The sequence below is a fragment of the Gadus morhua genome, chromosome 10, assembly GCF_902167405.1.
Source record: "Gadus morhua chromosome 10, gadMor3.0, whole genome shotgun sequence".
In the NCBI taxonomy this organism is placed as follows: Eukaryota; Metazoa; Chordata; class Actinopteri; order Gadiformes; family Gadidae; genus Gadus; species Gadus morhua.
The window spans coordinates 7,468,260-7,479,417 of NC_044057.1; the positions used below are offsets into that span (position 1 = coordinate 7,468,260).

General features: G+C 39.3%; 2 long non-coding RNA genes across 2 annotated transcripts; one reads left to right on the forward strand and one right to left on the reverse strand.

Moving 5' to 3' along the window:
* The first annotated feature begins 1,422 nt into the window (after positions 1-1,422).
* On the forward strand, positions 1,423-4,504 carry LOC115551915 (uncharacterized). Its single transcript, XR_003978252.1, has 3 exons — positions 1,423-1,589; positions 2,529-2,675; positions 2,930-4,504. It is a non-coding gene; the product is annotated as an uncharacterized LOC115551915 (long non-coding RNA).
* A 2,385-nt stretch (positions 4,505-6,889) lies between these two features.
* LOC115552881 (uncharacterized) lies at positions 6,890-10,425 on the reverse strand. The gene is made up of 2 exons (XR_003978395.1): positions 9,654-10,425; positions 6,890-8,150 (listed from the first exon to the last, which is right to left on the reverse strand). It is a non-coding gene; the product is annotated as an uncharacterized LOC115552881 (long non-coding RNA).
* Between the last annotated feature and the right edge of the window lie 733 nt (positions 10,426-11,158).

Genomic DNA, 11,158 nt, shown 5'->3' on the forward strand with positions numbered 1-11,158 from the left:
TTATTTGTTTGAATATCATTATCAGACATTTTGAGATGGAAAGTATCTGCACAAATATCTTTATTAATACTAGTTTGCGAACATATGACAAGGTTTAGACAGATAAAAAAAGGTTTTGCTATGTTGAAATGATGCATGACTAGGGCAGGTATCTTTCATAAGTTAAACATAGTCACTCCGGTCTGCCTCTTTTAGAAATATATTCCTGTAATTCAACAAAATGGCATAAACAGCGAATGCAGCAGTTACTACAGTAGCACACTCTTCAGTCAGGGAACGTTTTAACAAAACCATTTAATCTTCTTCTGCATTACTAAGCCTTTAAACTCGCTGTCAGTCTGGATTTGGTGTTCAAGAGTAGACTTTCTGCCGAGGCAGTAAAGAAATTCATTTAAACAGTGGTGTTGTATTTCAGGAGTGTGAAGGCACACTAACCACTTTCATGATCCTCCTGGTAATATTCTACACTCGGTCACGACGGGCGAACACCAATAGGCCTACCGTTACACCGATAGATCGTTGTCTTTGAGAATATGTCATTAGAGTCACTTCTTGCAACAAAGAAACACTTCTTATCCACTTTGGTGATAGGACTTTAAATCGGAAGAACCTTTGTCGACCATAAATATGCCAAAAAGATTATTGGTCTATCAACCATTTCCACAGCTAATAAATTAAAATTTATCTAGGTGTTTTCTGTGTCATCAACCTAGGATCGTGAAGTTTCCAGTGATAAAGATTATTCCACCCAGTCTCATAACAACACAACGCAAATGGCCAAGATGTCATGAGAAGGCACTAGAGGAGTCATCATGTTTTCATACGTGACGTCTCTATATAGGGAATTGCATATCTCACGTGTTTCTGAGATATCGTGGCTTAAGGTATCAAATCAATTATCAATTACTTAATAAATGTACAACATTAATTCAACTAGTCTACATTTTGTCTCTTTTAAGATTGGATACGTCTTTCCTGTGCATTTATTTCTTCATTTATTTCTGAAACGGTCTGCCGTAATTGACCAATCAGAATCGAGCATTTAATCAAGTCAATTGAACCTTATATTATAGCCTATGAGCATTACACCTAGCCTGGCTCCGCCCGCCTAAGGACTTCCGCTAAATTTGAATTTCCCTTCAGTACTGCGGTTAGTGGGTTTTCTCCGTCTAAATTTTCTGCGTCCAATCAGCGAACAGAGGGAGTGGCTAAGGACAATGACGTTAAAGTCAGCTCTCGTTGACGGACATCTTCACGCACGGTGTTTGGTTTGTTTACACAGCCTGCGTTGATTCCCGGCCAAACGTAAGCGGTTGGTTATGTCAGATCCAGAGTGGCACTGGGCAGATCCAATAGTTTTAAACTTCAACAGACACCCGCCTTCAAGTGAGTTAACGTTTGCAAATTGAGTATTGCCAGACTCTCTGTACAAATGAAATGAAGTACGAGAGTCTGAAAGGAACAGGCTACATTACACCCACAATTGAGCTCCAATTTCCATACAGTTCTCTACCTGCTTTTTACTGCAGTGGACCTCCTGGAATACACTTCTAAAATGCGATTCTTACCCATTGTGAACATGTTGAAAGGTGAGCCGTATCGGGTATAATTGCACATTAGTTGGACTATTGTTTAGGGAAGGATAGTTTGTGATTGGCCTATTGTGTGTAGACGGATCGACCCAGCAACGGCTCAATAGAGAGTATTGCTGCTGCCGTCTCCTGGGCCTGATTACACCGCGAGACACAACGACTCACACCAGTGATCAAGGGTTTCATTGTCCCGTTCACATAATTTAGACCGTAGATATCAGCTGAATATCAAATATCCTATTAACAAAATAAGATTATAAAAAAGCCTCTAAACCCGCCTTTGAACTTGGATAACCGCGCTTGGCGTGCACCATTATGTAAAGCTGTTTGGGCAGTCGACTCATCTCATGATGAGTTAGCATGTTAACCTTATGTTATTTGAAGCAGAATGGGCATGGTGAACATGATCTCTGCCTGAGTCACGTCAGACAGAGTTTCACCCGTAGTTTCGGCGAAGACTTCTGATCCTGTGATCCCAAGCTACCTCACGACATCATTAAACTACGTATTCTGTTCATAGTAACCCATGCGTATTGTGCCTTTCACGAAACAATTTAACTTCAATTAATATATTCCTGTGATACATTCATTTATTTCTATATTTGGGGAGGCATGTTTAGGTAGAGCGGTAACCGGAAAGTTGCTAGTTCGATCCCCGTCTTCTCCTAGCAAGTGTCGCAGTGTCCCTGAGGAAGGCACCTCACCCTGACTGCTCGGGACGTGGTTGACACCGCCGTCGGTGTGTGAATGTGAGCATGAATGGGTGAATGTGAGGCGAATGCAGTCCATTCACCATTTATGTGATAGAAAAGTCCAAAGTGGGGAATGTGCGTGAATGTGATCAACAATATGGACAGGGACATGTTCTGCTCTATAAAAGGCAGATTCAATTATTAATAATTGATAAGAGTTTGTCCTGTGTAAATCCTGCAACAGGATGCCGATTGGCTGTTGGATGCTGGAGCCCGATAGTGATTCTGCTCGAACAAATCTGCTGCAGCAGCACTGACCACTCGGCTGGCTGCGTGGTTCTTCCCTCTTGCACCATCCAATTAAATCCTCAACGATCAAATCACCTGCATGGTAAGTGTAATCCCCACTCATCCATCCTGTTTTAATTGTAAATATGCCATTTTAAAGTGTGGGATGGGCTCGGAATGTGGGTCCAGATTTCCCTCCTGAAATAACAGTGTTCCGCTGGCTCTCCCGGCAGTAGGGGAGCGAGCGACGCGAAAGAACGCTACCAACACTCGGGAGACCACTCGACACTAGCTCTGTGGAGAACCGAGCACAGAGGTGTTGGCACTCATTTTGTAATGATATTCTCTTTTCATCAGGAGGCACGAGGCCTGATATGAGGCCAGCTGATGGCCATAGAGCCTCATGGAGGCCAGAGGTAAAGGGAGGAACCACCAGGAACTGGGATAGAGGTGGAGAGGGGAACCTACCTATCTGGAATAGGTTCCTGCTCGTCACTCCCCAAGAGAGAGAACCATCAACATACAGACAGACGGACAGACAGACAGACAGACAGACAGACAGACAGGGAGACAGACAGGGAGACAGACGGAGAGAGATGTAGATGAGAGGGGGATAAAGAAATATGAACAATGTAACAATTTAATTGAGTTTTGCGATGCACAGCCACAGCTCTCGCTTCAAACAAAAGGAAATGGCCCTTCTGCAAGATATGCTGAAAGTATGGACTATATTTGGATGTCAAATTAGTCAGTAATTTATAGTCCCAAATATGTGCACTGAATTAAATCAGATCTTTAGTAACTATTTTTATGTTCCTTTACGTTGAAGGAAATTATATATATAATTCTGAAGCTCGCATATAATAACAAAAATGGATAATTGTCCATCTTTCATGTTCATGCCCAGGCAGTGTGAGAAGAAGAATTAGCGCTCACACATTTTATCGCCAATGAAAATAAGAGAATCCAGTGGAATGGAACTTCCATCATGCCCTCTTTTGGGGTGGTCTAATTGGGTTGTTTTTTCTTGAGCTTTGCTTGATTCCAGAACATTTCTACACTTTCTGGACTCTAGTCTGACATTGTTTTTAATGTCAGGCGGCAGAGTGAACCACAGCATGGAGGAGAAGTAATTGTAGCCGTTTGCAGGCTCCTGGAGCTCTATATCTATATAATATAATATAAGATAATAATAATAATAATAATCATAATAATATTATATAATATATAGGTATTTATATATTATATCTACACAGCAAAATACTTAGTGTTAATTTAACTCTCATAAGAGTCAAATTTAACACTTTCTTGGTGTTTATATAATCCTCACCAAGTTGGAGTTAAGGTAATATTATATAAAGTTAATATTTTAACCCTTAAATAGTGTTAAATATTTAACACACATTTTTAACACTGGTGTTACTTACCGACACTAAGAGTGTTGATTTATTACACATTAAAGTGTGTTTTTAACGGTGTTACTCACTAACACTAGGAGGGTGTTTCTAAGTTTCAGTTCATCATTTACACCAAGTTTGAAATGCTTCTATATTCAACTGTAAGACACATTGCTACAGTATAAAGTTTATTTTTTTTATTCAACATTGCAGCTCACAAACAATATTGAACACAAGATCCAGGCATCAAACGCATCGACAGATAATGTCTCTCCTCCACTCTTCTCTCTAATGAACCACTCCAGTGTGGATATGAGAAAGGTGGAAATAGGCCAAAATAAATATATTTACACATTTCAGAAATTGACATGCAACACAACTTTGTATAAAAAAGTTACAGTTGACCAGAACAACCAGTGCGTGAGGAATAGGATATGTACACAACATATGCATATTTAAAATGAAAACAAAGGTACAATATATTGGTTCTCATCTCTACCAGAGGCATTTTGTAAGGCAAAGGGCTTATACATTTCAAGACTGTCTGCTTTTATAACATCTTTGTCATCACTTTCAAATACTTGGTAGGCATGAAAACGTTCACTGAAATGATCAACCACAAGTTTTGTCACTAGGAAGTACATAACACTGTCAACTAAAATAATCTTTTGTATTCTGCAAAACACTGGCATTTCATGTTTAATCTCTATGCAAACAACTAGTCCTGTCCTGTACTCTGTCCCACAGATTCTAACCCAGTTAGTCGAGAAGATGTCTTTCGGTACAGCATGAAGTAGGGCTGAACGATTTATCGTTTTCTGATCGAAATCACGATTTCAGTCAACGCGATCTCGGGATCGCCAAAGACACGTTTTTTTCGGTTTTACTGTGCGTTCACGCGTCAATGTAGAGACGCGAATCGGGCGAATTAATATAATATAATTGTATAATATCATGGCCGAAAGCTGTGTGAGCCTCCGGATGGCCGTAGGGCTGGGAGCTCTCTTCGAGGGGTTTGTTTACCGGCGTTTGTTTACTGGTGTTTCTATGGTTAACAGCGTTAACATGCGTTCAACAGCGTGGCCACTGAGTCACATGTGTAACGTAACAGCCAATCAGCGTTCAACCGTCAAACTCAGTGCAGTTCAGTCCGGGGTGAACTGCAGCATGGAGGAGAAAGTGAATGTTGCCGTTTGCGACTCCCGGAGCTCTATATATAATATAATATAATTTAATTGTATACATAATATCACGGCCAAAAGCTCTGTGCGCCTCCGGATGGCCTTAGCGCGGGGAGCTCTCATAGGGATATGGCTTCTCGGGGTTTGTTTACCGGCGTTGCTATGTTTCCGGTCTTGTGTGTTCCAACGGTTTATTAGGTAGGCCTATCTAATAAATCTCTGTCTATTCAATACTTCATTCACTGTCATTACAATATTATGAATAGACTGCGTTGGGTTCTCCGACGTCTCTCCCTTTGTTGTTATACTCTAATGCACAAATTAACTAAAAGAGCCTTCTTTGACCGTCTTAAAAAAACAACTAAAAAGTAGTAGTACTTTTCTAAGTTAAGACAGTCAAAGATGGCTCTTTTAGTTCATTTGTAACAACTGCAGTTGGTCAAGGACTTTAGTTTACATGCATGTTTCTTGATAAATACATTTAAAATCAATTCTTAACTTTAGTTTTCATTCTTACATTAGAGTAATGGCATGTAATGTTTTAATGGTATGATGTCATGTTTGTAAATATTACTGTACATTGTGAATATTGCACTGAAGCTTGATTTGAAGAAAATCGAAATCGCAATATCTGCCAGAAAAATCACAATTCAATCTTTTCCTGAAATCGTTCAGCCCTAGCATGAAGGGCTCGGGCAATCCTCTCACTATCCTCATCAAAATGAAATGGTTTCAAAGGTCCATACTCAATATGGTTTAAAGGTGATGTCTCCCAATGATATCCTATAGACATTTGATGTTTTTTGGCAAGAGATTGGTGATGTTCTTGAAGTTTTTAAGAGTGTTCTTGAATACTTAAAGTTCTGCTTCAAATCTCATGCTCCACATATGAAGTAGAGGCCCTATTTTTCTTATGCAAGCTCGGTAGTGTATCATGAAATTATGTTTTGGGATCAGGTTTCTGTGCGGATTCAACTGTTTGAACAAGTCATGATGTTCCATTATTAGATGTTTTAAAAGTACAGTCATGCCTAGTGTAACAGAAGGAGAAAATATGATGTTGATATCTGCAGTAAAATCAATGGCAAAAGCCAGTTTTTGTTTCCTGCTGGCACAATGTCACCAAAAAGTAAAGGGATGTTCCTCATGGGACAAAGAGTATGATTGGAATTGAGGCCGATGTTATTGCCAATACTGTCTTAAGTAAATCCTTGTAGGACGGTTTTTTCGCTCCAAGTACCCATAGTCAAAAGCATAAATTCTGGAAAAAAGATCAGGCTTTGACAGAACATGTTCTGAGAGATATTCCAAAAGTAACTTTTTCCGAGTTGAATTCCTTTTTAAACCAAACACTGAGAACTTCTGTGGGTCTGATTGCAACTCATTGCAGTGCATTTCAAAAAGCTCCTCACTGTTAACATTCTGGGCATCACCTTATCCATGTAACATAAACGACAGTAATAACGTCCATTAAAAGACTCTGTAAACCCTAGAATTGCATGCATTCCTAAGTTGTCCCCAGTTATCTGACATAGTGCCATGGACTTTTTCAGTGGAGAAGGGCAAGTCAAGACCGTGACGTTCCATTGTTTTATTGTAATTTATCAGAAGCTGAAGAATAGGATCAAAGCCATATTTTTTCACATCTTCAGTGTGAAACAGTGCGACCAAATGGATGTTCATCACAGCAGAGTTAAACTTTGGTGGCAGATTTCTAAGGACAAAATAGAGAGCTCCCATTTTGTGAATACCGCGTTTTGAACCCGGTGGGTTAGCAGTTTCAAAGTCATCATAGTACATCTGAATTTGTAAAGAAGTCCGTTGTTTAGAGAACAATGCATGCGTCTTAAAATAACTACCATCACAATAGTCTTCAAATTTGTCCGTTTTCGATACAAACGTTTTTCCCAAGCAATTTACACATATCAGAATTGCGGCACATGAATTGGATCGTTTCCAAAATTGGAACGTAAAAAAAAGTTTATTTTACTTGAACTTGATCATAAGTAAACGGTTTGTTTATTTCGCCTTGTATCGAATCAATGTCCTAACATTATTTCTACAGGCTCAACAACACCCCATTTTTCGTTGAAATATCTTATTCTTTTACTTTCAGTATTAAATCTTACAAATGGATTTTCAAAAGTATCAAGACCTTCTAATGTAGATCGGATATGATTGTCTTTAGGCACAGCAGATAGTATTTCTTGCTTAACTTGGGAGTGCAGTCCAGTAGCAAGTTCTTCCAAATCACTAACAATTGTTGAAACAAGACTATTTGCCATACCACTTTCTTGAAGTTTAGCAACAATTGAAGCACAGATATTTTTAGTATGTTCTTTGTTAACACCAGATACATTGTCCTCAAAACAACCAGCCTTTAAGCTCTGTGGGACACCTGTTTCACCAACTTCTGAAGTACTTTGGACACTGATAGATAGGTTGAAAGGACTCCGGGTTTGCTGCAACACCACTTTGACAAAACTCTCCTCATGAACTCTCATTAAATGTTTTTTTAAACTAGAATATGACAAAAACTGACGCCTACAACGATCTTGTGCACAAACCAACTTAAACCTGCTGCTAGGATAGAAACTGTGATCAATTCTTAAATGGGTTACCAAGGACTGGACAGTCTGGTGTACAGCTTCACATATGAAACACTTATACATGTTTTAATCCTAGTTCAGGAGTTTTGCCCGCAACTCACGGATTCTTCAAGAGACTCGTCTGTTGTTGTGACATCGATGTTGTAGAGTACTGTTGTCTGCACAAATGTGTAGAGCTGGACCAGGGACTCCTCGTATGACAGGTTGAACACGTAGTGTGATTTGAAAAGTTCATCAAAAGCACCTTAGAAGCTGGTGGCATGGCAGGGGATGAACTGTTTGTCAACGACGATAAGAAGGTGTCAATCTTGTTCTGGGTGCGACCAGCAGCAAGGATGTACGGTTGTTGACCCTTTCTCCCACGCAGGTGTTCATCAATACTGCAGCACGACTGAAAAACAGAATAAGTTGAAAACCTTCAATAGTTTGCTGTTCAATATCGTGTTTGACAAATATCAATAATATATATATATTTTTTCTATTTCATGATTTAATTCTGAAAAATCCATCTGAAGCGCGTTAATGGCAAAGAGGGCCTTGTATATTAAATCATAAAGTCCATGAAATAATGTTTTTGTTTTTGTTAAATGTTACGCAAATATTAACTGTACTTTTATATTTTAATAATTACAGATTGCTGGAAGTGCACTACTTTGATGTTTTACTAGTGCAATTATTTACAAATCTTTATCCAAGGAGAATGTATCTACATAAGCAGGGCTGTACAGTGCGACAGTTTTGATCGCATTTGCTATTGAAATATTTAGCGTGCGAAGATAAATACAAGTCCACTCGCACCGGTGCGAAAGGGTGAAAAGGACCCGTGCCGAAAAAAAATACGTCTTTCTGTACGGCTTTCAATGTCACCACTAAGCGCGAGTGTGTGGGAGCATGATGGGAGCGTTTGAATGTTGGGAAATGTATTTTGAGTTATAGGCTCGCCAGTTCCCCTCGACTACTAAAAAAACTACATTTCCCGAACATTCGCACGTTGAGGAAGAGGCTTTGTAACGGTTGCGGGAAATTCACTTTTTAAGCAAAACAGAAAAGGTATTTCCCTGTATTCGGAAGTTCTTCATCAAATAAAAATGAAAACTTGTAAAAAGAATCCACGTATGGAAGAGATTGACTCGGCGACCACAAGCACGGAACCGGCACCTTCGGACGAAGCCGACTCCACCCATGACTCCGTCTCGGCCAACGGGAAAACTTACAGGTTTAACCCCCAGTGGTTAAAAACGTTCAATTGGCTGGTCTATGACCAATCCAAGAAGTCTATGTTTTGTAAATATTGCCTCGAGGTAGGGGAAAGGACATCAGAGGTTAATAAATAAGTGTTTGTTAAATTTGTAATAATTACTTAATTTTGTTGAATGTGTTCACCACTTCTGGCTGCTGATGTTTTAAAAGAGGCTCTGTCACTTTACTATTTAATATGTTCATTGTCACTTTACTGTTGTTAAATTGGTTCATATAGTGTTACTTTTGTATATACGTCCTATTCTGTTCATATAGTATTTCTATTTTTTTGACTAGTATACGTGCTACCAAAATTATTTTTGTGCTACTGAATTTTTTCGCTTGCTAGCACCAGTGCTACCATTTTAAAAAGTAAGCGTACAGCCCTGATAAGAGACAATGCACATTTTTTATTTTCAAATATTTTATCAACCATTTATTCAATAAATGTGTTTTTAAGTTTAATGTCGTTTCTCATTTGTTATTAAATTGTCATTTATCAAATGCAAAAGTCTGCTTAGTATATGGGCCTTTGGCCTACCTACCGGCCACTAAGCGATAAGCATCATTCTTTGAAAAACTCATATTGGTCAACTACCAACTAGATTAGTTCTCTCTTTTGTTGCTGGGGAAAGAACAGATGAGACATCCATACCTTGTGAAAATGAACCATTTTTTCCACTGCATCACTGGCACTGATTTTGCTCTTCTTCCGTCCAGCTGTGGGTGGCAAGAGATGAAGGAGCAGCAGCAGAGAAGCCATGTCACTGTCCCAGCCTATCAGGGGGGAGATGCAACACAAAACAAGTCATCAGTATCTACTTGGAAGGCACAAAGTAAAGAGCACTAGCTATTTGGAATGAAAACCAACACTGCACACTTAATAGTGTCATCATTCTCCGTAGGTTTCTCAGCAGCATTCAGAAGTCGGCACAGCTCTTTTGACTGAGTCAGTTGTTTGGCCTCTTTGATAACCTTGTTCTTTAATGCCGTGTCCCATTTTTCAAACATCTTGGATGCTGTTTCACCACCAAACAGCAGCAGTAAGTCTTGATTCAGCTTTTGATCATACACATGTGAATACATTACTCTAATGGTCAGAGCATAGTTAACTACTGGAAACCAACCAAATTAAAGACAAGAGTTTGAAGACTGGATTTTAAATAAAATTCACAACTCACTAGTCCTTTGACATCTAAAAAACTGGGAAATGTTTTGAAGACGTCGGCAGATCTCTGCGTCATGCACTAGGTCTTGGCGATGTAAGGCCAACTTCATCTTCTCAAACACCCTTGCTTCATCAGGAGAGTGAACAACAAAATAAATTGCCTCCCTGCAAGCATCTCCATCAAGCTGCTGAGGCTCTGTGGCGGCTGGTCTTTGGCGCTTTGGTCCTTGTAGTTGAGGCACTGTGGCTGCCTGTGGACTGCTCGTCGTCACTAATTTATCTTAAGTTATTTTTCGTCTTCATGGCTATCTTCATGGTCGAGTCAAACATTGTAGCAAACTTTGCTCAGTGGTACTATGTCGTGCATCTTTTAAATCGGTGCAAGTTAACAGTGCATTCAATCATGTAAGCTAAACCCAAAGCTCTTGTCTTTATTGGAAAGTAACCTTTTTTAAAAAAAAACTTGCATATCCCTTTGGAGAAAAAGGATCCTTCAGCGAGGGAATGAGTGTAATGATTCCCAGTGCATACTTCTCTTTTTGCTGACGTGAAACAATCCTCCTTTAGAGAAACAATTCAACATCAAAATCCAAATGCTCCACTAATGACTATAGCAACACAACTCTGTTACTGCAAAATTCATTACATTCCTTATTAATTAACCATTTCTAAACAGAAAAGTTTGTTTATAAAATGTATTTAAGAACCACGTACCCATGCATTTCAGTCATATGGCTAGCCAGAATGTTAACAAGGTGTCTCCGGGTGCTGTGCTTCAACGTATTTTCTGACTTGTACTCTTCCAGGGCATCCTCACTTCCAGGTTTCCTTAGCGAGGCCTTTTCTACAATCTTCTCACACAAGAGAAATAGATCAGTGTACATTTCTGTGATAAAATAATTTGAACAATAACGTGCCAAAATGTGCCTGTTCCGATTTACTTTCCTCACTAAAGGAACAAAAAGAAAACAAGGAAATCTGCTATTGTGGGG